The 27,113-nt window shown below is 46.4% G+C and overlaps 1 long non-coding RNA gene across 7 annotated transcripts in view; it reads right to left on the bottom strand.

Moving 5' to 3' along the window:
• The window catches only part of LOC142064156 (uncharacterized), a 43,163-nt gene that overhangs the window by 13,235 nt on the left and 2,815 nt on the right, over positions 1–27,113 (bottom strand). For 4 of the 7 annotated variants that reach the window (XR_012663012.1, XR_012663018.1, XR_012663014.1 and 1 more), the window contains exons 2-4: positions 19,990–20,198; positions 11,658–11,753; positions 737–857 (exon numbers count right to left, since the gene is read on the bottom strand). This is a non-coding gene — a long non-coding RNA (uncharacterized LOC142064156). Of the gene's footprint in view, positions 1–736; positions 858–11,657; positions 11,754–12,755; positions 13,285–13,327; positions 15,249–19,989; positions 20,199–27,113 lie in introns of those variants that run through there. The other 3 variants (XR_012663016.1, XR_012663015.1, XR_012663017.1) reach the window with 3 other exon arrangements.

Here is a 27,113-nt window from a genome sequence, read left to right as displayed (position 1 = left end):
CCCGACGTGAGCAGGAGAGCCCCATAGAAGCAACTCACATTAAATATGGGAAATGACTGCCACCTCCAGCCCTCCGCCTGCTACTGGAGCCAGCGGCTCCCGGCCCTCCTTGGGTGATTTGGGGAACCTGGAAACTTGTTTTACCGCTTGCTTGTACCAAAGATGTAAACAGTGGGGCTCGGGGAGCAGAAACACGAGATGGCAATTAGCCCAGAGCTATTAGCTGTGCCTGAATATCATATACTCCAAGTTTCCTTGATCCACTGGAATTTATATGACCGTTAATGGGGACTGTAAATTGCTGTCAGCGGGGATAACTTGATCCATGTTTTTTTGGAGAGGTGGAGGGACGGGGGGAGTGAGGAGAAAGAAGGGAATGTGCCCTGAGATGGACATGAGGAGCTGTACAACAGCTTTAAGGCACTGCTGTCTACTGGCATATAACAGATAATAAAAATATGGTTTAATTTAGAATGTAAGGATATGGTGTCAAAATAAAATGTCTCAAGGACAAGTAGGGAACATAAAAAAGTCATAGCCCATGCTGTGATCATCAGCTGCACATCATAAAGATACATTAATGGTATATTTCTTTAAAAGAAATTTTCATACTTGGGGGTTTTATGAGGAATAAAAGTTTAAAATATTAAAAATGGAAATTTTATGATTGGAGGGGAAAAAATGTTCAGATGAAGGTGATGGGAACAGCAAAAGTGCAAAAGTAAAGCGCTCGTACCTTTGGTGGTGCTGGCACTGACCGAGGGCCGTGACCTTGCCGTGCTGACCCGGGGCCCCCACCAACCTGGCGTGTCAACCCTTCCCTCTATCCGTTCTGCATCCACAGAAACCAGCAGGACCTGTTATTAAATGGCAGCAGAATCAGGCCCCAGTGGCCAGACATAAAGGCACAAAGTAATTTCTTATTGTAAAACAACCGGCAAGCAAAGCTACTTAAACCAGATCCACTTGGCGTGCCAATGGACAACAATAAAACCAATGAAAGAAACAATGCCTTGTTGTCAAATTCAAATGTTAGAGACAAAAGCAATTGATTTGGGTGCAGATCATTCCCTTCTGATTCTGGGCTTTGAGAAATGTCCTAGGAAGACCTCACAGCATCTTTGCATCTTTGCAGAACTGATGGCTTAAAGCCACGGAATAGAGACCTCTGAGCCTGTGGCCGGTCTTCCTGGGTTCACCTGGGCTCAGGAATAATCAAGACACACACAAGTTCATTTTTATCAGGGGAAAAAAGCATTTTAACCCAATGACTAAAATGTCCTTTCCTATTGTTCCACTACTCTGTCAGCCGCTGGGAAGAACAACCCGACATTTCCTTCCCCTTGTCCTGCTGCTAAAACCACAGGTTTCAAAGGAAAGTTCACAAAAACGGGCAATTTCTAAAATTTGATCTCCTGTATGCAACCATCAATGGCAAGCAGCTGCTGACGGTCACTGCTTCCAGGGATGGTTCTACTGTATATTTCACTGACATTAACATCCACAGGTCCTGAACGGAGGGTGCTGGGCCAGCTTGCAATCCTTTGCTGGCTTAATACTTGTCTTCTAGGTATTTTCCCGCACCTCTTCTGGTTTCTTAAAGGTGAGGATATTTTGCTGCAGAGCAGTAGGATCCTAAAAGGATGTGCATTGCTTGCACAGGCTGCATTTGGTATCTCACGTTTGGAGATGCTGCCTGCCCAGCCCCAGCCGAACACAAGGGACCATGCAAAAAGAATTTGGCTGCGTGGTCAGCTGCCAGCACACCCCCGGGCTGGAAATTACACCTCTGGAGAAAGAAGGACCAAAATTTCATCCACACCTGTTAGAAAGACATATTTTTCCCCAAATATAAAACCAAATTTTCAGTATCTTGGACACCATAAATACTAATGCAGATTATATTATGCTTGTGCTGTGTAACTGTTCACGTTACGTGAATATTAATGCCCTGCATCTGAAACGTCTCTCAGGCTCACAAGACAAGCTCTTTCTCTCCCTTGATTTAAAACCTGTGCCCAACCCAGTCGCGCAAAAATTGCAATTGCGAACTTTACTCTAGTAAACTTTTTAGGAGGAATGCCCTGAAAATAAACCAAAACCCTGTTCTCTTGGTCTCCTGATGCCATAACAGCATACTCAGAGACCATTTTATGCAACGGGACTCTCCACGAGGCTGAAGGTGGCATCGCTCTTCCTCACGGTCCATAAAAAGTGCCTACTGTCGTTAGGCTGCTCAGAGCCTTGTGTGGTCCATTATATTTTATGCCGGTTTCCTAAACATTCACAGTTAAATAAACTATGATAACACTTCATAAACATTTTTCTAACATGCGGAATGTTTGACATGAATTTCAGCTATTTTAAAACTAATAAACAATTGTCAATTGGATGTTGGAGACTAAGCAGAAGCCACAACTGTTCTTATGGAACATCAAAGGCATAATAAATATCTGATTTTTTAAAGCAAGGCTTTTGTACTTTTGCATATGAGCCTCTGTCAGAGAGCGGAGGGACGAGCGCTGGGGCTGTGTGTTATTGTCTGCCGTGTTTCAGGTTTTGACCGAGAAATATGAGGCGTTACACTTCGTTGGATCAGACTGCACTTAAGCAATCTCCTGGTATTTGAAAAAAAAGCCAAGCGGACATCAGGCTCCCACTTTGCCCACTGCAGATGCACTTTTTTCTCCCAGGTGAAAGGCACCTTGTGGAGCCTTTTGCAGCCTCCCTCACTCCACCGTCCCTCCGGCATCGCTCCTGGGGTGAGCAAGTCCCGCAGCCCTGCCCAGTCCCCACGCCAGCAAACTCAGGCAGCTGGGCTGAGGAGTTGCCCATAGGACATGGGTCACCGGGGAGCCATGCAATGAGTCTGGCCCGACTTACAGGGAAGTGGTGGAGGCCCACAGGGTGCAGCCTCCCTCCTGCACCCTTCCCTCCCAAGCCACTAGGTGTCTGCAAGCAGGAGCAGGGTAGAGGACCAACAGCTCCGTGACGGGCACACAACTGTCTCCCCAAAAAGCATCTCCAGAGGATTTTGCATTGTTGCAATATCAGAGCATGGGGTCACATGTGGGGTCCCTTAGGGCTCTAGCCAGTGCCACCAGGCAGGGATGGGGGCACAGCACCAGGGCCCGCAGCTGCCCCAGGCACTCACAGCCCCTCCCTGATGCAGGACCTGCCCTTTGATCATGGCCCACTGGGTGGGGAGAGGAGACAGCTCAGGAAAATATTTGTTAAGAGAAATACAATATCAGTGAAATATTTTTTTCTGAGGAGTGCCCTAGATTGGAAAAAAAAAAAAACCAACCCAAAAAACCCAACCCAACCAAAAAATAGAAGCTATATTAGAATAACAGCACATTTAGCAAGAGATAGTCCATCTCCTTTAATCTATTGTTTGCAACATCCCAACTAGTTAAAGGTTTCCCGGCCCAATAGCAAGAGCTTGTGAGCTTCAGAGAGGAAACTACCACCACTTAATATTTATCTCTGGCACATACATCAGGAAGGAGACACCCGCGGGAGCAGAGCTATCAGGCCCGTGCTCATCTCTCCCGTGCCATGAAGGGTGTGCGATTCCAGATGAGACGAAAGTTGTCCCCGCTGTTTGGGATGACAGATGGTGGCTGGTGTGGGGGGAGGACCGCCGGGCTAATCACGCTGCTTTATAAAACTAGAGTTTTGGAACCAAATCTAAGGGAAAGTTGTAGAGTCTTAGGGCCAGATGCACTAAAAGCTCCAGTTTTTGTCATGACACAAGACAGAAGCACTGGAGAAGTTCTTTAAAGCCACCCGCAAGGCTCATGGGAGTTTGAAATGCTCTTGCCAAGCTGCTATGGAGCCGTGGGTCCCCAGTATTGGGCTGTTCCTGTGCCCGTAACAGCTCTGACCTTACAAACCCCCACTCCGTAAAACCCCAGAGGTCCATAAAATGAGAAACTAGGAGGGTACAAAGCTGTCAAGCAGATCTCCCACCTTTCCCCAGCACTTTCTGCAGGCTCTCAGGTATGGTGCCCAGGGAAACCCTGGCAGGGACATGCTGCAGGCTCCACCAGCTGTATGCTACTCCCCTCTGCCCAGCAAAGCCCTCTTTAAATTCAAGCCTCAGCCTGTGCCGCCTGTGCAGATGCCCCGTGCCACTGCTTGGGCTTCGTTTTAGCGCCTTCTGCCCTGGGATATCGCTTCTTGCCGGCACAACCCTGCCTCTTGCATCTGCACTGCTGCCTTCTCCCCACGCCGGAGCTGAAGGAAGGTTTTCGGCTGCCCCGCTTCGTCCCTCCGCCCTCTTTCCTTGCGGCACTGCCCCGGCTGGCTGTGATGGGGCCGGCACCCAGTTTTTCCCACCGGCAGGAAAAGGCTGGTGAGCCCCACCGGAGCCAGTCTGGCTGCTTTCAGCCGAGCTGGGCGCTGGGGCAGATAAGTAAACACTTGCAGCTCTGACATAAATTACTTTAGTCCTTGACAGCAGGACACTGACCAGGGTCGCCTGATAAGGGAGGGAAAGCCTTGCATGTCTCTCAGTCCCACTCAGATATTTCACAATAAATGTCACTGGGAAAGAATAGACACTTCTGTACCCATTAGGCAGCTGCATGTTCCTGTCACCTTGAGAAGAAGGGACGCATTGTCAGAGCTGTTGGAGCAGGCAGGAACCAGCTGTTAATCTGCTCTGACATCCTTTTTCACAGAGCAAGTGTGAACGGGGCGTTGCAAAAAGCCAGTGGAAAGGTGATTAAAAATAGGCCCTCAATGAACACCTACGGGTTCTGTCACTGTGCTGCCGATGGGGACCATCGGCCAGAGGACCAGGATGGAGGCACCACCTCATCCTCCTTCCAGCTCTGTCACTGTCTGCAGTCTCCTCCTGCCTGTGCCTCAGTTTCCCCTCAGCAGGGGTCACATCGCCCAAGGGCAGGATATCTCCCTTTACTTCTGCTGGTGGCTGAAGTACATCTTGCTTTGAAAGGACCATGGATCACACAGATTCTCCTTCAGGGCTGAGTGTTTTGGAGTAGGGCTGGTTGCTCCAGTCCAGGTGGCACGGTTGCAGACTTGATTGCCAAAAGATGAGCTGGATGGACCAACACTGCTTTGTCTGGATGGGTCCTGGCAGATGTAATGGTGATACCTGACAGTGCCACCGGCTCCAGCTGGACACCCTAAAACTTCTTGTGCCTTCAGCATCAGTGCCCAGCTCCCTCCACCACCCTGGTTGAGGAGTTCTTGCTCTTTATGGACCTTCTTGCATGACAACTCTCATTATAGGGGCTGCCCACACTGATGCAAGTGATGTGGTACAGAGATGCTGGTAACGGGTATCTGGGGAGTTAAATGTGCCCAGTGGACTCTGATCTGAAGTTCCTGGTGTGTCCTCCTGGGAATCGCTGTAGCGTTGTTGCAGGCAGGCAACAAAGGGACCCAGAGCCTGGGCAGGGAAGAGTGTGCCTGCTCGTCCATAGGTGCCCTGAAGAAACTGGGATGCAGGGCTGAAGATATATTACATGGTCATTTTAGACACTGGCTTCAATTTGTTTCCCAGATGAAGGAACCCTGCCTCTACCCCCTTGCTTTTTCTTAGTGACATCATCAACCAACGTACAGATTTCTGTAGTGGAAATGGGTTTGATTTCTGTCCCGATGGGTAAATCACTGCCGACCCATTCCTGGTCTTGTAACTTGTTGCTTACAGTGAGATATTGCTGGCCCAGCTTTTGCTCCATGTAAATCACCTGCATGCACTCTCTGGCAGATCCTTTGTCTATTCTTGGATCCCCACATCCTGCAGATCTTCAGGGCTTTGCTACGCAGTCTTTTAGCTACAGGTCCCTTTTATTACTTCAGATATTAAGAAATCTTGGGTGAAAGACATCTGCTTAGCGTCTAATGCATTTAGGATACTCATTAAAGGGATATTTCCCTTTATTCCTGGTTATCTCATGTCTGATCTCTGGAGGAGGATGCTGGTCACTGTGGCTGCAGGCTGACACATCTTGCCAGAACCCCACTAAGGCACAGGCTGTGCCCCCCAAGCCCCACGCACCCCTGGGGACCCAGCCTTGGCTCCTGCCTGGGTAGGACTGCTGTGGCCAATACCGTGAGCTGAAAGCTCCCTTGCAACCCCATGTTCAATATTTGATTTTGCTCCACTGTTTAGCCTTTTAATGTGGTTCTGCTTATTTTTACAGGTTTCCCAATCTGCCCCCTCCCCAGATTGTTTATATTTTTGGAAAGCCTTCTGTTTAGTGCCTGTAATACCCTTGACGTCCTTTAGCTGCAGTCGTCTTCCTTTACCCGCTCCTCTGCTGAGACTTAACTGGGATTTGTTTCAATACTAATCTCTCAAACTGTTTATTAAACCACCTCCTGATTTATCTGCAAAAGATTTTTCTTTAAGTTATAAAATTTCAATCAAAATTCCTTCGGGCATTTCACATTCCCCTCTTACGATCACTAAATCCTATTTGTGCTCAGCGTGACCCCCCTTGGCTCGCAGCCTGGGCTCGGCCCCAGCGTGGCTGGAGGAGGAGGCGGTTCAGCAGAAAGCATGGATGCGTGCCGCAAGCAAGCTGCTCCAACTGCCCCCTGCCCCAGCAACCGCCAGACAAGGAGACTTCTAGAGTTGCTCTGCTGAAACCATTTCTTTCGTTTTCACCTTCAGACTTAGCTGCTAGCAAGGCTTCCCCATTAACAAGGGTGAGTTTTCCTTGTTGTTTCATCCCCTCGCACCTAGTTCCAAACCCATAACATGCTAAATAATTCCTCTTCCACCTTGGTGTTTACATTCTTCAGATACTTTCCGCTGCTTTTCATGTCCCGACTTATTTGGCCCTTTGCTGGGTTATACCCGGCTCCTTTCATCTTTGCCCAGCGGAGCAGTCTCCCATCCCTTGCTCCCTCCAGCCTGCCTGGCTCAGCAGTGGCAGCACCAGGAGGCTGCTTTCTCCCCCAGAAAAGATTCATCCACCCATCTCAGTCCTTCCAGGGTGAGGTTGGCCCAAAGGATGAGCTCATTCCCTGTGCCTGGATCCTTGTTTTTCAGCAGCTTTCCCAGCCAGCCCACTCCTCTTGGTGTAAATCAGGTGTAGAGTGGACCAGGCAGCATTTTATACCCATTTCTCACTCTTCAGGGAATACAACTGTCTAAAATCTTGATTTGAGAGGCAACCTGTGAATGCACATGGCAAAGCTTCACGCTTGCAGACCAGACTGCTTTACCCTATTTCTCACACCACCACCGCAGCTTTTCCTAGTGCCCAGAGATGAGGACAGAAAATATTTCACCTATCTGGAAAAAAGTATTTGGCATCCAGACCAACAAACATCTTTTGGCCTCTATTTACAGAAGGAGGAAAACTCTTTAATGGTCTTCTGCAAACCAAATAATGTCACATCAGGGATTTAAATCGTTCTAAGGTTTTTACCCTTGGTGTCATTTGAATACATATTTACTATAACAGAAGACTGGTAAGTCAGTAATTGGAATAATGCAGCTATGAAAACAGAAAAAAACAGCTTATTAGTTTAATACACACTATTTCTCCCAAAACACAGCTCCTGACTAAAGTTAGCCAAACAAAGCAGTCCACCTACTATAGGCAGGACACTTCAAAGGGAAAATTAAAAGGGGCAAAACTGATGTGAGAGGATGAGGAATCCCAGAGGGTCCTTATCAGGATCCTTTCAGTGGATGTTCCCATGTTTCAGTGGAAAAAAAAAAAAGCAACAACAACAAAAAAAGAGCTGGGAGTGCGAGCCTCTGCGACTGATAGAGGATTTTCCTCTGGCTAGACACAGAGTCTTTAAAAAAGCTGCGGCAGAGTGTGGGATCATTAAACACCTTCAGATTCCTTCCCGGTTGCCAATCACGGCATCAGCAACCGCCCTCTCCGTGGCGTCTGCTGATCCCACTTTGAAAACCTCCCCATTTATCACCGCTGGAGAGATCCTGCTGAGACCGCTGGAGCCTGCTGCTTGTCAACAGGGCACCTTATCTTCTCCAAACATTTACTTAACCCTTTGTCTGGCAGGCCGGGAACAATGGGAGCCCTGCCGCGGCCCCGCACAGGGGATCCCAATTCCAGCCCTGCCTTGGGCAGGCGCTGCCGGTGCCTGCCTGGTCACAGGCACTGGTGGTGGCCTGAGCGAAAGGAGGATGCTGGAGACCACGATAGTACCAGCCACCACCTCCATGAAGAGGGTCACTTGCAACACAGTAGAGCAGAGAATTATTTTTGTTAGTGTTTTCTACCAGGGACAGAAGTACAAGGGGCTTTTCTAGCTCTAAGCAAGCAATGAAATACATCATCGGTAATTCAAATAGTCCCCCAAAATCACCTACATCAGCCCAGAGATGGTGTAACTCTGCTTGAAGGAATGACACCACCTGCAGAAGACATAGCACTTGCTGTGTACCACTCTAAATATAATTTTGAATTACCCTATACTCATTGCCATTGTAAGAGGAAGACTGGATGTGTCTTCAGTGAACAATTTATCATTTCAAAACAGGTTTTCGTTTAAAAGCAGGCTTTTTTTTGAGAACTTTCCTATGATGTGGCAAGTGAACTGGAGTTACAGGTTTCCAGTGGAGATGGGTCAGACACTTAGAGCAGGAAAATGAGATCTGAACTCTCAACCTTCAACGCAACATGAGAGAAACCCATGGGGCCAGATCCCAGCAGCACAAAGCCCCTGATGTGCACCCACTCCTGCTGTATCAGCACCTAAAGAGCAGAACAGCAGCGACGAGGTACCTGCTGCTGGGAAGGATGCCCATGGGGCCACAGCTGAGAAATGCAGCGTCCCTGCTTTGTGGCAGGTACTTCTGGGATTTAGGGAAGGGATGAAGAACTGCAAGGCTATACACCCTCACTTTGTAGCAAGATTTTAGCAGCCCCATAGAAGCTGACGGCATGTAGAGAGGCACTGGCTCAGCAATGCAGAGGGATAAAAACCCGTAAGAAACCAGAGGACACAGAGATGAGCTCTCACAGCTCAGTTGTCCCAGTTGTGAACAACCTGCAGCAGCCTGGCTCAGCAGCCGCACTGAGGACAGTAACAAATGGCTGCATATTTGAAGCCGAGTTTTAAGTCTTTGTACTGTCGTTGTAATGCTTTGTGCTGTTATCTGTGTCAAGAGCCGGGAGTTCACATCTTTATCTAGGAATAAAGACTCACAGATCACGGCAGTGTTTGATGGTATGACAGCCTTGGGAAATCTGGAATATAGTTAGCAACAAACAGCCCTTCCGGCAGAGCGGTGGTGGCAGACCGATGCTCCTTTCTTAATCCCAGTCTGTATTACTAGATTCTCTGAAGTATTTTAATTAACTGTCCTTCATGTACTTGCTCAATGGAGTCGGGAATGAGGTTGATATATGTTTGTGTGCTTCCTGGTACTTCAGCAAGTAACGCTATCCAGGTGGTCTCTTTAAGCCATTTGGGGGGAATATAGGAAGGGATAAGTAAGAACTTTATGTTTCTGAGTCACACATACGTTATATCCATACTGGCACTTAGTTACGTACTTAACTAAGCACATATTCATAGCCTTGGGGACAGCTTCCTGTGTTCTTAACACCTAACAAAGGTTAGGACCCTTTCTAAGAAGAGGCATTATTTATTCTTTAGCAACAAGCATTTATATTGAGTGTTAGTGCTGGCAAGGGACTCACATTGTATTTATGTGATGTTTAGCAGGTCAGCGTGGCCTTGTGGACACCACACTATTGTTACTGAGATGCCAGCATGGACCTTCAGTAAAGGAAAGGACTCCTTCAAATGCAGGTTAGGATGCATCTGTGAAAGCTGCAATCTCCCAGCCTGTGGGAACAAGAATGACATTACCGGCCACTCCAGAAGAGCTTAGATACCTAAAGGCCGTTCCACTAGGACAGGGGACCATGACTAGTCAGTAAGAAATCTGCAACACGGACATGGGGTGCAGAGGTCTTCAGGACTTGTGAGTGCACAGACAGCTCTGGTCACCTTTTCAAGGACCTCAGCATTTACTTTTCAAGCATTGCTTAAAGCACAGCAGAGTCCTGGATGGAGTTAGACTGCATCCTGAATTTAAGCGAGTGCTTAAATAGTACTTAGACCAGTCTAAATTTCACTGAAATCAATGAAAAGTCTGCAGTGGGAGTTAGGTTGGACAATATACACTGATTTTTTTCTAGTGAGAACTAAGTCCCTCTACACAAAGAGGAGCTCTGTTCAGAACTGTGCAGCTACTCAGAGAGCTAACATGTTGGTCTTAGATCTACAGGAAAGTTTAGTGATGCTTTCATGTTACTTTCTGTCTTTTTTGGACAGTGGAAGCACCAACTTGCTCCAACTGTTAACTTACTTTTCTAAAGACCTGTGACCAAGAGCTAGTGTTTCTTCAGTGCCTCTCCATTTTCACCCCCATATGCTTGTTCTGCAGTTACGGACGAGGAATGCACAAGTTTTCTACTGACAGAACAGAGACAAGATTCCCTTGTCCTATGCCATGGTTTTTAAAGAATATTGTGATAGGGAGAGAAGCACATAGAAGTAGGTCAAACGGATGTTGTTATATTTTAAATGACATCTGAGAAACAAGCACCCACCTTTATTCATTTGCTAAAAAACAAAACAAAACAAAACAAAAGAAATCCAGGATGTAAGTGGCTCAGATAGCTTTGGATCTAGAAGGGGCTTTGGATGGGGGAGGAAAGCAGACTTTGGATGTAGCTTGTACAACATTTATCTTAAGAAGAGCTATAGGAATGTGACATATATTTAGCCAACGTGCCTTGAACTATAGAGGACACTGCTGTGTAACTCATGACTCCCATTTCCTCATGTTTTTATTGAGAAAGGCTCCCTGGAATTGCCAGACATCTGATGTATTTCACTGCAAGTGAAGATAGTCCTTCTGGCACGGAGCAACCTTTTGTTTTTACAGAGCGTTGCTGGACTGACTGGTGAAGTGGCTGTCATAGTGCAATGGCGTGCTTTCCCCAACTTAAGTGACATTCCCGTACCCTTGGCAGCAGAAGACATGTTTCTACTGCGGTGGAAGCGTTTGGAGGAAAGCCCCGCATGCTTTGGCAATGCCAGCTGGGTACCTGGCAAAGATCACTCAACACTGCCTGCCTTCTCTCCATCCCATGTTGCCTCCACTACGATAATGGAGGCCTGCAAGCATGCTTCTCCCAATCCCAACAAAGAAAAGTGGAACTACCTCAATCTTAAGGGAAGAGGAAGACATCACTTTCCAGATGGATGAGTTAGAGTACCTGCTGTCTGATTTAGGACAGAGGGGATAAACCACAGTTCTAGCTCACCAATGCAAGCAGGGTTACACAATGACGATGCCCAAGTTTCAACATGAGCAGGGGGGATTACACACACTGAAGACAACGGAGCTGCCATTACACATTGAACTATGACACAGTGGTCCCATCAGTGTGAACAAGAATTTAACACCAGTAGTTAAAGCTGTTTTTTTTCTCCACCCCACCAGTGATGGTCAGACATTTACCATTGGCTTTGGGCTGACAGCACACCCAGACCTTTGCTGCTGTTCAGCAGACACTGCAGTGGCTTGTTTACGTTCAGCCACACACCTGAACTCCAAGTAATAGTGTAAAGATAAAGAAAATCCCTTTGGGATCATCAGAAGTACTCACAGGAGTTTTGGAGCACGTGTGTCAAAGCTGTAGGTGTATGCCGAGCTCTCTTGCCGTTCCCTGGTGGTGGCTCTGCCAGCAGAGCAGGCAACCTGCCTGAATGGAGACCAAAACGTTACTGGTTATGTGATGGCTGGCAGGTTTCTGATGCTATACCACGGCATGCCCACACAGGTACATTTGGACTCCTCTAGGGGAAATATTGTTTAGGAAGAGAGGACTAGTCTGAAAATGCCTCCTGTGTTCCTCTTCCAGGCACTGAACAGGTTTTTTTCCCACACCTGTGTTATTTTTGTTTAACTTAACAAAGAGTCACTATTCAGTAGGAAAAAGCCATAGTATTGTTTTTATTTCTGTGGCTTGCAGAAGTTAAACCTCATCTTTAGGCTTTCATTTCAGAATAGACATACCTGCACCAAGCCCACCAAATCAAACTCTGGTTTTTGAGTCACCTTCTTCAGGCCCCTTTCTCCCCAAACTTCTCCAGAGCAGTAAGTTGTTCTCATGGTACCAACACCAGATAACAAGCTGGCTGCTCTGTAAACATTGCAAGTCTGACACCAGCTCATTTGGTCTGAGACATGAATGGAGTTGAATAAGAGACATCAAGCCCATGAAATAGCATTTAGGACACCATGGGACTTTGCCAACAGGTAATTAACTGGCTGTTAGAGACCAGAAGAGCAGACGTAGTAGGTTAGTACCCACAAGTGCTTCCTCACTGTGTGCTAGCTGGCTGTTAACATGGCTTTGAGAGAGAACCATGTCTGTGATTGTTTTACCCACCAAATCCCACCCCCCATCATGAACTTAATTTAATAGAAGGTGATTATGAAGCAAGAGGAAACAAAATGAGATACCCAAGACTGTCGTCAGGAGCCATGGGAGGTGTTAGAATAGAAAGAATCCCTTGAAAACGCTCAGCTGTTATCACAGCAAAGCTGTTTTTTAGCTAATAAAGCATCCAGGACTGTCTGCATTACCCCAGTAATCCCATACACAGATAAACAGCTGCAGGTGAAGCTGAATAGGTGGGCTGCCCTGGCCCACGTCCTGCCAAAGTTGAGCACAGAAATCCTGTAAGTGGCATGTCCTCACCAGCAGTTTGGGAATGGGAACAGAGAGGCCTCAGATGCAAACCCCACGAGGGAGGGAGATTTCAAGCTTCTCCACTGATGAATGAAGCACCTCTTGCAGAAGCCAAAATTACTTCAGACCCTGAAAGCCACACCCCTGAGACAACATATAATTTAACACAGAGGGTGTCTGCAGGGCCCCCAGGGCAGGAGCGAGTCCATGGCTCTCACTTGTCCTGGGCTTGCTTGGACTTTGAACCTCATTTGCTGCATGCCAGGAGAGCAGCACGTACTCACATGGGGGTAAATACTGCAGCATTAAGGGTGGCTGCTGCTTACCAGAGCCCACCTGGGACCAGAAGTGCCTTCATCTCCTCTCTCCACCAACACCCAAGCACCCAAATATCCTCCCTTACACAGCCCAGCCCCTCCAGCCAGGGCTGGGGGACATCTTGCCTGCTCTTAAAGTGCTATCCAGATCCAGCCCACCCTCGCTGAAACAGGCTTTGTTACGCAGAGATGATGGCAAAGGAAAGTTTTGGGCAGTGGCTGATGGACGTGCTACAGCCGGGAGTGGATGGGGGTAGTGCTCACCTCTCATTTGGGCCACACAGCATTGACAGAGCATCCTCTACTCTATGTAGGCAAGCGTGGAATTAATATTTTATGCATAATTAGTAATTTTTCATTCATCGTCTCTTCTATGAAGTGAGTCCAATCTGCAGAGAATTTAGCTGGAGGAGCATAAAAAATATTTTAAGCTCCTACACTTTCATTGATTTAACATTTTTCCAGATACTCTTTCCAGTCCTTATTCATGTAGTTCCTCTACCTGTCACGGTCTTCTTTCAGGCAAAATTTCATTAGCTATTACTTTAATCCCAAAATGGTGAGGGAGTGCTACATGGGAAAAAAAAAAAATGGGAAATAGGCCTGGCAAATGGAGTTAAGGAGAGATAGGAAGGAGCCAGGGTCTGTCAGCTCCCCAGGGCCCCACAGGATGCCTGCAAATGACAGACAGCATTTCCCGAGTATCAGACGAGGCCAAACACATTTCTTGATAAACTAATTAAGTAAATGTGTTGAAACAATGTGAGTGTGACTGGGTGCTCGCTCCTCTGCGCGTGCTGGCTGGGGCTGCTCCCAGGGCAGGAGGCAGCCCTGCGGCTGCTGAGGGCGATACGGTGGCGGGTAAAGCGTCCTTCCAGGGACATGGGAGCAAATAAAGTGCAATTTGGGACCAGCTGAGCATTGGCACTGGGAGTACTGGTACTGGGGGATGTGGTACAGGGAGCTTTGGGCACTAGTTCTGGGTAAAACCAGCTGCATGTATTATTTAGTTATAATACTGGTGCTGCTGGGATTGCTGGTGAGAGCAAAGAGGAAGACAGTGGTGGCACCCTGTAGAGGAAGGAAGCCCAGTGCATCCCTTACCTTGTTTATGGGGTGAGTTGGGAGGCAGCTGCCCTGGGTTACCCTGAGCTCATGCCTGTGTCCATCAGTTTGATGCCATGCATACAGCCTTCCTCCTCAGCTCACATATCCACACTAAACCATCACCGTGGTGCATTTGTGCTTTAGATGTTCTATTTCTTCATCCACATAAGAAGCACCACTGAGTTCAGCACAATGTCTGACATTTTCTGCCTTTACATTTTTCCTGCAGCCAAAAAACTAGAAAGCAGATTCTCAGGAGAGTGGTGCCAGGGCTGCAGAGACAGCGGCTGCTCTCTGCCCAGGCTGGGGACTCCCTTCCTCCACACACTTGGGGCCAGACCCTGGCAGCAGCAAAAAGAAATATTCCCATCCCACATGCTTGCTTGCAGGATGAAAGATTACATCCTATCCTTCCTTCTCCTCCCTCTCGGTCCTCTGCTGCCTTCCAAACACATCAGGCTGCGCGTATCCTGAGCAGCATTAGCTCAGACACGACAACCTGGACTTGACCCCTGAGGTTCTGGCTCCACTGAGTCTTCCTGGCCATTTCGGGCAGCAGGAACCTCTGTCAGCGCCAGTGATGGATGGGTTCAGTGGGAGAGAGGCCTACAGACAAAAAGTCTCGAGAACACAGTGACAGGCAAAAATAAAATAGTCCCTAAGCAGCAGCAGCAGCAGCTTGCTATGAGCAGAGCTCAGGGTTTGCCGCCACAAAGAGCCATCCCTCCTCAGTGCCACTTGGTTGTCACCATCCTTCCTGCAGCCCATGTTATAGATGGAGAACTTTTTCTCTTGCCCAGGCATATGTTGGCTTTCAGGCTTTCCCATCCTTCAGCTTAACCATCAACCACTGGAAATAACACAAACAACAGCAAACATTTGTCTAGCATGTTAAGAAGCAGAGATGTGGGCTTTCCAGGTGGCGGGAGTGTCATCACAGACCCTATAAATGCCTGAGGCTACATCTCTGTTTATTCACAACTGGGCTCCCAGGAAAGCAGATGGTCCACAATGACATCTCCAACTAAATGTTGTCCTCAGCCTGGCTTGACCAGCAGATGACTTCATCATGTTGTGCAGGGTCAGGACAACTTCTATGCAGGATCCATCTCCTCAGGACCATACTACCTGCAAGATGTCACTGAACTAGAGGTGCTCTGGCATCCCTGCCCAATGCCCACCCCTGGCAACTGCCAGTACACCCTGGATTGGGGGGTTCACCCTGGTGAGAGGCATCCCGGGGAGCAGTCTCAGAGACATCAGCCTCTTGACTCCTCTGCAGTGTCTGGACAGCCAGAAGAGGAAATGAAAGCAGAGGAGAGAGGATCTGACCTTGTGTTTCTGCCTCCTTTTCCAGATTAATCTGTTTCCTTATAAAAGACACACACCCTGTAGTCCAAATATTAGCTGAGTTTCCATTTCAGGCAATGCCATCATCAGCAGACTCAACCCCAGCATGCATTTCTACCCACTCCATGAAATGGATTTCATGACATTTTAACATTGAAACTCTATTCATTTTTTAAAACTAGTCTTTCATTTGTGTACCCAGTGCAGAAGACAAGGTCATCCGAAGCACCAGTGACCTGTGAGCACAGGATTGGGGGAACAAACTGGAGAGACAAGTCACAGCAACGCTTTGCTGCTGCCCCAGCTCCACGTGCCAGGACGTGAGCAGAGCAATGCTGCTTCTGGGCACAGCTGATTTTATGTCCCTTCTTATTCTACCACCCTTATTCCATCACCAAAGCAGCAACAGGATCCCCATTGTGCAAACCATTTCCTTCAACCAGGGGGATCAAGGCTGAAGACTAATCCTTTGGGAATACTGACTGACCAGGGAATAGGGGTTGCTGTAGGACAGTGACTGTGTGTGCTCCGAACCCTTGCCCTTATTGCCTGTGCTCCCTTATTCAACCTTGTGCTTTATGATGGGTTATACTAACACACATGAAATTTAATTTCCGGTTATTAACCCACAGAAAGGTATTGCTGTTTTCAGAGAAATTACCTTGCTTCCAATTAGCGTTGCCCTTTGGTTTATGGTATGTTGTTTTTCTTGAAAACCTTTGAACCAGGTTGTACACCAGCTGAAGGGCATTCTGGGGCTGTTAATAAAGATTAACTCTTTTGAGCAAACATGCATTCTGATTTATTTTTGAGAATTGCACCGTTGCAAAGGAAGGGGATCTCATGAAATGCTAGAAGGCTCTTTACTTTCCCTTCAATTTTCTCCATATATATTTTTATATTTTCCTGCTCCTGGGGTCCCATTTTCCAGCCTTGCCAAAGGAGATTACCTTCTTTCCATTGCCACAGCAGGATGATCATGACAAAGTAAAAGTTGCCTTCAGAAGCCGGACATTTAGCAACCGCCCTGCTTCTGCCCAAAGAAAGGCTTTGGGCTGGCTTTGTCCAACATCTCTGTAAAACTTTCATAGGGAAGAAGAAACTGGAGACACCAAGAAAAGGGAAATAGGGGTTATTTTCACTTAGGAACAGCAATATACAAATCTATTTGACAGCCTTGCTCAGTCTTGACTCTCACTGCCCGTCTTTCCCCATGCTACCATGAGATTCTATGGCTCCGAGTCAGCTTTAGCCTTTCTGCTTGCCAGGCATCTTTTACCCACATCCCTACCTTCAGACTACCAATGTACAGTACAAATACAAAGGCAAAAGCATCCTCAGTGTATGTATTTCCTCTCTGACTGGCTTTCAGCTTCCTTTTATTACCACCTTACACTTCTATCATGCTGCCAAATGACATAGTCACCCATGCTTATTTATTTTGTCCTTTCATTGGACATTCCCCAGGCAAAATATTTAAAACTGGGGGGAGGCGGGAGGAATTAACTTGTGGAAATATAGCTTTTGTACCTGCCTTTCCACCAAACATTTCTGTAGACTTGTTGCAGCTCCCAGAGGAGAAACGTGGTTTGCACTGTGGGCACTTGGGCTATACTGCTGCAAGGCGAGGTGATGGGGTTTTGTCTGAGGACAATTCAAAATATTTTGATTTTCTTTTAGAAAAGCTGTTGGCATGACCAACACCTGAAGTTTAAAGTTCTTATTTAAATGAGGCACACAGCCTGTCCTGTTGTTCTGCACTTAGTGTGTAGTTCATATTTTCCAGTAAGATCACTTGAGGAAGAGATCAGTGGTGTTTCTGATTAGGTGATGGCAACTTTTCTCCTTGGGCACTGACACTAGTTGAAGAGGCTGTCAAAGGTGATCCCACAGCTAACAACTGTCCCTGCTGCAACCTCTCAAAACAATGCTGGTTGTTTATTAGCTCTTTACCACCCAGGCTATGACTTGATGCTAAGCAATAAACAACAGCTGGTGGATCTGAGCCACCCACCAGTATGTCTTTCATCTAAACTCTTTGCTTTCCCCTGACTCCATTTTTTCTCCCCTTCTGTTGTGGCTGGGTGGCATGAGGCTTAATATTTCACCTATTGGGTGCTTCCTGCCCTGGTGCTGATCTCCCAATGCCCATGTTATCCCATGGACACATGTGACTCTCCAACCCAGAGCTCCAAGACAGAATATGGCAATTCCCCCTTTGCCCCCATGCCTCTGAAAACCTACCATTGAGCTCTTGGAGTGCCAATGTGTAGGCAAGTCCATTATCTTCAATTTCAAGAAAAAAAACCATTAATTAAACAGACTCATTTGTGAATAGGTTTGACTTTTAGGGAGGCAAGGTATACATGGGCTTCATTGCAATTCAGGAGCATCTCATCCCTTTGCAGATGCAAACCCAAGACAAGATCTATGTGCCAGACAGCCTTGGGTCAATATATTCCTTGGCCATAGTCATTCCTTATGGAAGTGGGTGCTTAACTCTCCACCTGTTTGAACAGGCTTGTTTAATCTACTGTCCTGGGTTAGCGCTTCTCCTGAAAGCTGGTCTGTAAAGCAATGAACCTAAGATCCTGAATGGGAAATACATTGCACTTACCTGTTTTCAGTATGGCCATATATCTGCAAGGACATGGAGAGAGCAAAACGGCTGCAGCCTTGGTGGATCTGCAGACATTTATTGTGAAAAACAGCTGGGGAACAATCAAAGTAATTGCTCTGGGCCGATGTACATGTTTCTAATGAGTCTCGTTGCAGAGGGACTTATTCACTGTGCCTGCATTATTTACACAGGACACCACTATCAGTAAAAGGCCTTATCTTCTTTGTATTTGTTTCTATATCTTTCAGTTTAGCAACTTTCAAATTCAGTGTGGAGTTTTTTTATTTTTATAGCTTGTTTCCTCTTTAGTGATATTATCATGGAGCCAATAAAAGTGCTTTCCTTCTACATCTGGTCAAGGAAAGATTTTGCTGGGTACACGAGTCATATTTCTGAAAATGCCTCCAAGTTAATATAAAAAGCTGTTGGAAGCAATAGAGTTTACTGTTGCCTTATGGACTGTCATTAATTAGGAAATAAAGCAAACTGCATTTTATATCACTTGTAATCAAAATGTTACAGTCGTAATGTAGCTTTCCAAGTGCAGAGTGTGAAAACAGACTCTGTTCTTGTACAGATGAGCAGAGAAAAAAAGTACGTGGAGCTTCTTTAAATGTTAAAATTCATAGCCCAAATTGTCAGAGTGACAGCGTAAGAAAGGCTGCGTGCAACGAGGGCAGCTGCCCTGATGGAGAAGGCAGGCAGGATAATTGCACGTTGTAGTCACCCGGATAGCCAGGTGGCTGCTGTGATTTATTCCACCACTGCAGCATCGCAGTAACTCTGGTAACTGGCTGAGCTCATAGTCTGGCTCCCATTCTTGGGTACCACAAAATACCAATCTTCAGCAATCGCTCTTTCCCTCTGCTTTAGATTAAATTGACATTTTTGCCCCTAATTCCATTTTCATACAGTTCAGAGTTTTCCTGATCCCCTTTCCTGCCTCTCAGTTCAAAACATTGAGCAGGATAAAATATAAATAATAAAAGAAATCCAAACAAAATACTTTAAAAGAAAAAGGAAAAAGGCATTTCATCAGCAACCCCTTTTTTCACAACCTTTAACATTAGGTGCCTTTGTCAAGTCCATTAGGACCATATCTGCACTTTCCGGAGTTTGAATGCTTTCATATATTTGGCTCCATATGAACAAACTGGTGGAGCAAACATATTAGTAGATCATTTGCCATGTACATGATTCAGATACCCAGACATGTACAAAACCCAGGCAGGGATTAACCGAGTCTGACAGCACTGAAGTGACTCCAGTTCTGTGTATGTATAAGCGATAATGAACCAAAGGCCCTGTTTGTCTTCAAATAACACACAAAATGATTAATTAGACGGAGGGGCATGAGTAATAATCACAATATTATATGCTCTACCATAATGGAACGCTGCTCTCTTCTTGCTTTGTTCCTCTAATCTCTGAGAAGCAAATATCCACAGGGTGTTACCAACAGAGCTGGAGGCAGATTGCAATGGCTCACAGTTTATAAGCAGCACTTCTTTCCCATTGTGGTTTTATACTCCGGGGACATACAGAAAACCTCTTTAGAAAATACACATGGTTGCTAAAGGATTAAAGGGATCTGCAGGGAAAAAAGTGAAGAGCTCTAGTTGCAGATTACAGACTTGAACATGTTCCCGTTAAATTCAATGGCAGAGTTTTCTTTGATTCAAGATTTGATCCTAACTGAATGTTTTATCATCAAGATATTATTTGGTAAAAATTATGTACTTTGTCACAGAGATACAAAAAAAACCCCCAAAACGGTTGCTCAAGCCCCTATTTCCTGTTTATTCATCTACTTCTGATATAAGGCAAAACTGCTCTTTTGAACACTTACCAAAGCAGCTCTTCTGACAACAGGGTCTCCACTCTCGGAGATGCTCACAGTGGGGTCAGGCACAGGTACCAGCTGGGATGAACAGGCGCTCGCCCCCGGCTGAGCCTCTTGCTCTCAGCCAGAGTCGGCAGAGGGAGCAGCAGCCTTGACTTGCTCAGGTCTCCTTGTCCCTCTAAGGAGCAGTGTGGACAGCAGGTTTCCAGCACAAACTGGAGAGAAAGAGGTAAAGTCAGGAGCGACCTTACATGTTGCTCCATGGCCCAGAGAGCCAGGCAGCAGCTGCTGCATGACCCTGCTTCCAAACTGCTCCTGCAGTCAGAGCCCTGTCCTCTACCCCTCTCCCCTACTCAGCTAAATAGCAAACAGGAGACGGGGTAAAATCCCCCAGTGTCTTTACGATATGATCCATACTTGCCCCTCAGCTCCCCCAGGAAGCCCACACACAACCCCAGGGCAAGAGCAGAAAGGTGCAGTGCCTAGAGAGGGTTATTGGTTTTGAAATTAAACCTACATCAAACTAGTTATCCAGCTAAACGGCCACGCCTTTTGTTTTCCTCATTTAAGCAACAAAACCCATTTTTCTGTATCAACTATATATAGCTTTACCATCCTGCAAGTTTAAAAATATTATAGGCAAATTCCTGTCTTCGCTTATTTTTAGTTGCTATTGTCCACTTTGACATTTTGGTGTACAGTATTGCCTTAGATGCATATGGATCTGGCAGAGGTTTTGAAGGGGTTTTTCTGTAGGAAGTGACCAGGGAACACAAGCTGTGATGCATTTCTGCATTTTAATTCATTAAGTAGAACTCAGCCCAAGGGAAGCCAGTGCATTTCCTCAAGTACCACTTTATTTTCTCCTCCAGGGACCCTTAGGTTTGGAGGGAGTGAGAAGGCGATTGCACCGCCTTCATGGGAACAAGCCCCAGACAATGGGGCTGCAACGTTGCTTTTTGCCACTGTATTTTTCCTCCTTCAAACGACTCCCACCTCTCCTTCATCAAAATTGACTTGTTTTGGGGGTGCACTTTGCAAGCAAGCCATGTTCAGGTGGAGGCAGCATTAAGTTTTTCAGTCCCCAGAGTATTTCTGTCTCAGCAACATCAGTTTCTGGTGGAAATTTTTGTCTAGGATTGCAAAAGGGCTTTCTCATTCATTTAGCAAAGTAAGCTGTTTCCACCATGACCTGTTGGTCCAACTCTGTCTTTGAAGCACCGCACATTGGCCATTGATGGACAGGGTAAATGGAGGTGTGAGAAACCCACCCAGGCTGTGCCAAGCCCTTGCTCATGTCAGAAGGACCTGAGCAAGTAAGAGAAAGAGTGTTCTTCTAGCCTACTCTAGAAACAGTAGTTGGACCAGCTTGGAAAAACTGGTAACTGCCCTTGCAACATTGCAGTAACCTCTGAAATGCAGAGCCAGGCAGCTCTGCCAGTACAGCTCATGAACACAAGCCTTTCCTTCGCCACCTTTTGGCCCACAGTGCTCCATTCCCATCAGGGGGTGCCCACCCAGCACCTTCCCTTCCCCACAGCCTCTGAAGAACCCTGCACCCCATAACCACACTCCTTGCCAGCCCTGACATCTGCACACACGCTCCTGTGACCAACGTCGGTGAAGTTGGAGTCTGATGCAGAAGGGAAAATATTCCCTTCACTTGACATACCTACGTGTTAAAATGAAACAGGCTTGCACAGGGAAAAACCTCGCCCTTATCAGTGTGACATTGTGGAGTCTCACGATCATAATCCAATATTAGCGTGTGATAGGGATCCTGCTGGTGGCGCAGCCCGTGCCAGGGGAGAGGTTGGACCTTGCGAGTGACCTCTGCCTGGCTCACAGGTCTGCCTTCACCTGCTGCATAACCCCCAGAACGTCCCTGCTCCAATGTGGGTATTTTTGACTTTGGGAGGGGAGAGGAAGGGCTGGGACCTTTCCTCATCAGCCATCGCCCTTCTGCAAAGTGTCGTTTCTCTGTAACAGGGACCAGCCATTGGGAATAGCCGGATGTCCATGGGTCTCCATGACACCCCAAGAGCTTCCTAAGCTTACGGCAGGAAGGACAGTGGGAAACTGATCCCCATGTTGGGGATACGCAGCAGGGCTGAAGGGGAGGTTGGGTGCAAATCAGTGACTCTTCAGATCTGTCCCTCTCCTCTGCCTCAGAGGCCACAAAATCATTTGGGTTCCTACTCTTTATCTTACACTTTCTCCATTACTCTAGTTTTCAGGTACCTCACCTTTTTAATAGAGTAATCACAGGAGGTGTGGAAGGTCTATTCACTGCACTTTATTCTGCTAATACTCACTTCCCCCACAACACAGGGCAGTGGCTCTGGGGGACAGGTCAGCCCCACTGCTCCCTTTTTTGGATGCAGAAGGAGGTGTGGGCAGCCAGGCAACTTTGTCCCCAACAGGCAGTTTCCTGAGCTCCCCCTGCTCCAGGACAGCTCTGAGCCGCAGCTGGATCCATCCCTCCACACCCAGCATCCTCAATCAGCAGTGCAGTCATCTGTGGCTCCATCTCAAGTCACTGGACCCACATGATCTCACTGCCCTCCTCACCCATGGACATAACCTACTGCTTTTTAAAGCACAGGCTATATAATAGCATGAAACCAGAAGCTGAACCTTTAGGGAAAAATACCAAATATTCCAAGGCTAATAAAGAAATAAGAACCCACTGAACCGGAACAATCAGAGTGGATTTGCACTGGCAGCTTTTTCTCCCCTCATATAATCCATTCAGGGATGCTACCTGTACCCCCTACCCACTGCCCAGGCTTCAGGGTGCAGGTCATAGCAGTCCTTGGTTCAAAGGTTATTGTATGAAACAGAGTTTGGGCCATGGCCCTGCTTCTGGACAGAAGCAGGCACTTTTTCATGGTCACTCTCTCCTCTGAGCATGGCATGGCTTTGGTATCTGAGCTGAGGAGAAATATGGAGCTGAAGGTCAGCAAGCTTTCACATCCAATTGGGACCCACGAGAATAAACCTAGTTCCCTCATCCTGCAATCAAATCCCAGCCAACAGAACTCAAGGGGACTGAAACCTTTCCTCTTTTTTGTGAATAAAACGATATACGTCAAAGCATTGTACTTGGATGTGAACCTGAGAAACTCTGTGCCAAGTGATGAGCTTCAGATCATTAAAGCTATATTTAATGAGGAGAGCTACAGCCAAGTCCTTCTGGCACCCCAGCACACAGCGAGCCTCCTGCAAAGCCCTGCCTGCAGCTGGCAGAGCCAAACTGGCCACATGTGCTTTTTCATATTTGTCATCCTATAATCTCTCTGGCTCAAGGAAGGACATTTAACATGTCAATCATATTCCCATTACTGTAGCAATTCATTAGTGCAGTGGAATGAGATCCTGGGAGAAACCCTCTTGAAATAATGGGGAGGAAAAACAGGCTGGGGAGTCTGTAAGGTTAATTCACTGGGGAATTGTTTTTTTTAATTCAAGGTAAATTTAATCATGCTTGCCAACTATTTTAAGGACAAACCAGTTACCTCAGGTGCTAACATGCTGCAGAGACAAGCATAAGTCTGAGTAGGGACTGACCCAAGTTATACCCCTAAACCCAAACCAGATTTAAGTTTTTCCAAACCAGGGGCAGGAGAAGCAGGATAGCAAATGGCACTGCTCACCCAGGCAGCCACGTACCACTTCCCCAAGTTGTGAGGCCTAAACCTAATAAAGTTTAGCATGACAGTGGTTTGATGTTACTGGAAACCCTCCTTTTGCTTTACACCCACTTGTACATCTGCCTGTACTAGATAACTACATCAAAACAGCAGCACAGGCAGCAGCCTGTTATTTGCAGCCCACTCCAGATCAATGGGATGCACATGAGCTCCTGGAGGCACCACATTTGTCCCTGCCCCTACAAGCATCCCTGGTCTGGACTTCAAGAGCCACACGCAGCTGCTGAGAGCATCCATTTATAACTGAGACAGTGGATATCCTATTCAGCACTATGGAAAGGCTCTTTACGTCATAAATTGTATTTAAAGACTCTTTCAAGAAGACAAGCAAATTTAAGAGGGCAGTTAGCTTCTGGCACTTAGATGCATAACTTTATTTGAGTATTCAATTTCCTCCTTCATTCATAAAGTAAACATCTGAGTTATCTGAAAGTGACTGTATACTTATGCAGTGTTTTCATAAAAGAGTCAATAGGAGCAAGGCGATGTAAAATGCTTCAGAGAGCATGACACAGGAAAACACAAGCCTTTAAATTATACACATTCAGGAAACGGTTGAATTCAGCATTTTAGATGGAAAGGTTAAAATGTTTGTGCTGAATTGTATTAAATCTTTCACCAGTAAATCCTGTAGGAAGCAGAACATTTGAAGGAGCCTACTTATTCCCAGTGTCTAGGAAAGACTCCCAGAGTTTCAAAGGAAAACATCCATTAATCTCGTTGGACAAGTGCAATCTAATAAAAGCTGTTGTTAAATTAAGGCAACTTTGTTATTAAGTGTTTTCCAAATTTAGTCTATTTTTTCCCCCCAACAAAAATCCCTCTTTGTTCTGAAATGGAGGACCTCTGTTGCCTTTCAGCCTGAAATGATCTTTTTTAGGAAGATTACTGCATAGAGGATTGGAAGTCCACCTAGTAGAGAATAGTTTCATTTACCTCACATCTGCCTTTACAGGTTTTTTATATAAATAGATGAGGTTTTGGTTTGGGCATTACCTTAGTGGTATAAATATCCTGCTAATCTGTACAAAGAGAACGAGGCCCCTGTTGCTTTGGGGGCACAGAAGCCCAGGAGGAGCCGTGCTCCAGCCCCAGGGAGGAGCTGGCAGGGATGGCCAAGGCTGCCCAACTGCAGCTCAGCTCTGTTGCAAGATGGGTTTGCAGGTTCAGGTCCATCAGCAGGACTATCCCATGCCCACTGGCTGACCCCGGCAGTGGTGGCATTTTTCAAACACAATCCAAACTTCACTATATAGATTGTTTTTACTCCAATCCCATGACAAAATCCACATACAAGAACCCAGGGCCATTCCTGCCACTGACCTCCTGTTGGACCTTCAGCAAGTCCCTTGCCTCATTCTTCTCAGCTCCACCACTGACGAAGTGTGGATGCAACAGATGACCTCTTACATAAAGATGACACCAGAAAGCGCCCTCATCATCGCAGGGTTAAAGATGGGGAACCAAGCTTGAAAGTCTGGTAGAAATTAAACATTTTAGCAATGCGTTACCAAAAATCTCTCTGGGGAAGGGAAGGAAATAACTGACAACAGGACAGCATATTCACAGCCTCTTTTCAAATTGGAACTGAATTAATACTCAATTTCAGTGGAGGGCTGAAAATGCATAGCTGGGTTGTTTTTGTTTTTTTTTTTAAGAGGAATTTAGCACTTCTGGAGTCTGGAGAGCCTGAGGATCTGAAGCATTGAAACTTGTGAGCTTCTCTGTGGTCAATTCAGACTTGGCTGGGAAGGGAAATTCTCAGCTTTCTTACAAAACAAACTAAAAGCAAAACAAACCACTTTTCCTGGTGAGACTTTCATTCAATTCTGCAGACTCAGGAAGCTCACAAGATAAGCCTGTACTCCAAGGATACACTCCGAGCCGGCTGAAGCCTAGACCCAAGCTAGCAATTAGCAGGAACGCAGAAGCTTAATGAATTAACACATTTGGGCAGCCTGACTCAGTGTGGAAAATAACCTAAACATTTGTGGTGTTTTCTGCAGCCCAATTGTGCACCTGAAAAAAAAGGCATCAGTGATAAAAAAGCATACCGGTCTTCCAAGAAACCTCCCGAGGAAGTCCCCAAATTTCCTGGTTCTGAGTAGGACTGAGAAATCACAGGGATTACTCCCTGACTTTTTTTTTTACTCCTAGTTTTGGATCACAGTTGGAAATTCAGAAGCACTAAAATAAAGCTTATAAACCTCAAATCAGCTTCTAGTTTCGTTTAAATTTGGTTTCTGATGAAGAGATAAGTAGATTCTTATTCTATCCAAACCAATATCCTATTAATTATGGACTGATCCCTAGCCTGTTTGACTTTGAAAAAAACAAAACTGAATTTAATTACAGGAGTAGAAGACAGCTATTTTAATTGGAAAACATGGATGCTACTGTGGTTTTATTTTTGGCTTTTACCTCCTGCAAGAGGGCTCGGTTGCCATTTATTCAGCCTGCCTTTAAAAAACAAAAGAAACTCCGTCCCCGGTGACCTTGCTCAGCACGCTCCAGATGTAACTGATTTTGCGGTTTTGTTACAAGCTCCATTGACACCACTGTAACTAAAATGATTAGTGATGCACAAACCAAGCCAGAAAGGAAGAGCAAGCCAGAAAAGGAAAAGTCAAGAGGTGTCTTCATTTCAGAGCAACTATAGGCTTCAAAAAGTTTAAGAAAAATCACTCTGTGCAAGCACAGAGGCCTTCTGAAACCTGGACCTCCTGAGGAGGAAAAGTGTCAACATCTCAAACCAGCTAGTGGTGTCTCCAATCTGCCCTCACTGTCATCCCCCAAAATTGTACAAGGCAGTGCTTTTCCTGTCTGCAGCTTTGTTTTAGACATAGGTAAAAATTTCCAGGAGTAGGAGACAAGGACAGGCCAAGCACTCTCTCCCCATGAGCACCCCAAGGTGCTGCTCATGCTCTCCCAACCATGCAACTTCAAGGTGATGGGGCAGGTGAGGCTCTTCTCTCCCCAGGCTTATTGCCATTAACTCTGCAAAGGTAAAACCAGCCCCGAAATGGGGGCGCCCAGGGCACCCCACACACTAGGGGAAAAGAAGCAACATGAGGACCAATTCTGCATCTTTAAAGATAAGGGCAAGCAGCAATGTCAAAGTCAATAACCTCAGAGCAAAGCCGGTCCAAGAATGAAAACTGTTATTAAAACTTGCTGCTTAGAAATGAGTTATCCATTATTAATATTTTAAATTGCCAAATCCTTTCTAATGATATTTTAATACGAGGCAAAGCTGCATGATTTAAAAGAAAAGCTCAAGCCACTGCCAATCACTCCTGGGCATGTAGCAAAGCCTGCTGCAGGAATACTGATGAGACCAACTTCTCTGCAGGAAGAGAACCTTCTGGAACAGCTTTGCTGGGTCCTCAGCCTCCTCCAAGAGAAGGTGTGTGGCCT

Source organism: Phalacrocorax aristotelis, chromosome 13 (assembly GCF_949628215.1).
Source record: "Phalacrocorax aristotelis chromosome 13, bGulAri2.1, whole genome shotgun sequence".
In the NCBI taxonomy this organism is placed as follows: Eukaryota; Metazoa; Chordata; class Aves; order Suliformes; family Phalacrocoracidae; genus Phalacrocorax; species Phalacrocorax aristotelis.
This window is presented reverse-complemented; position numbering and strand designations above follow the sequence as displayed.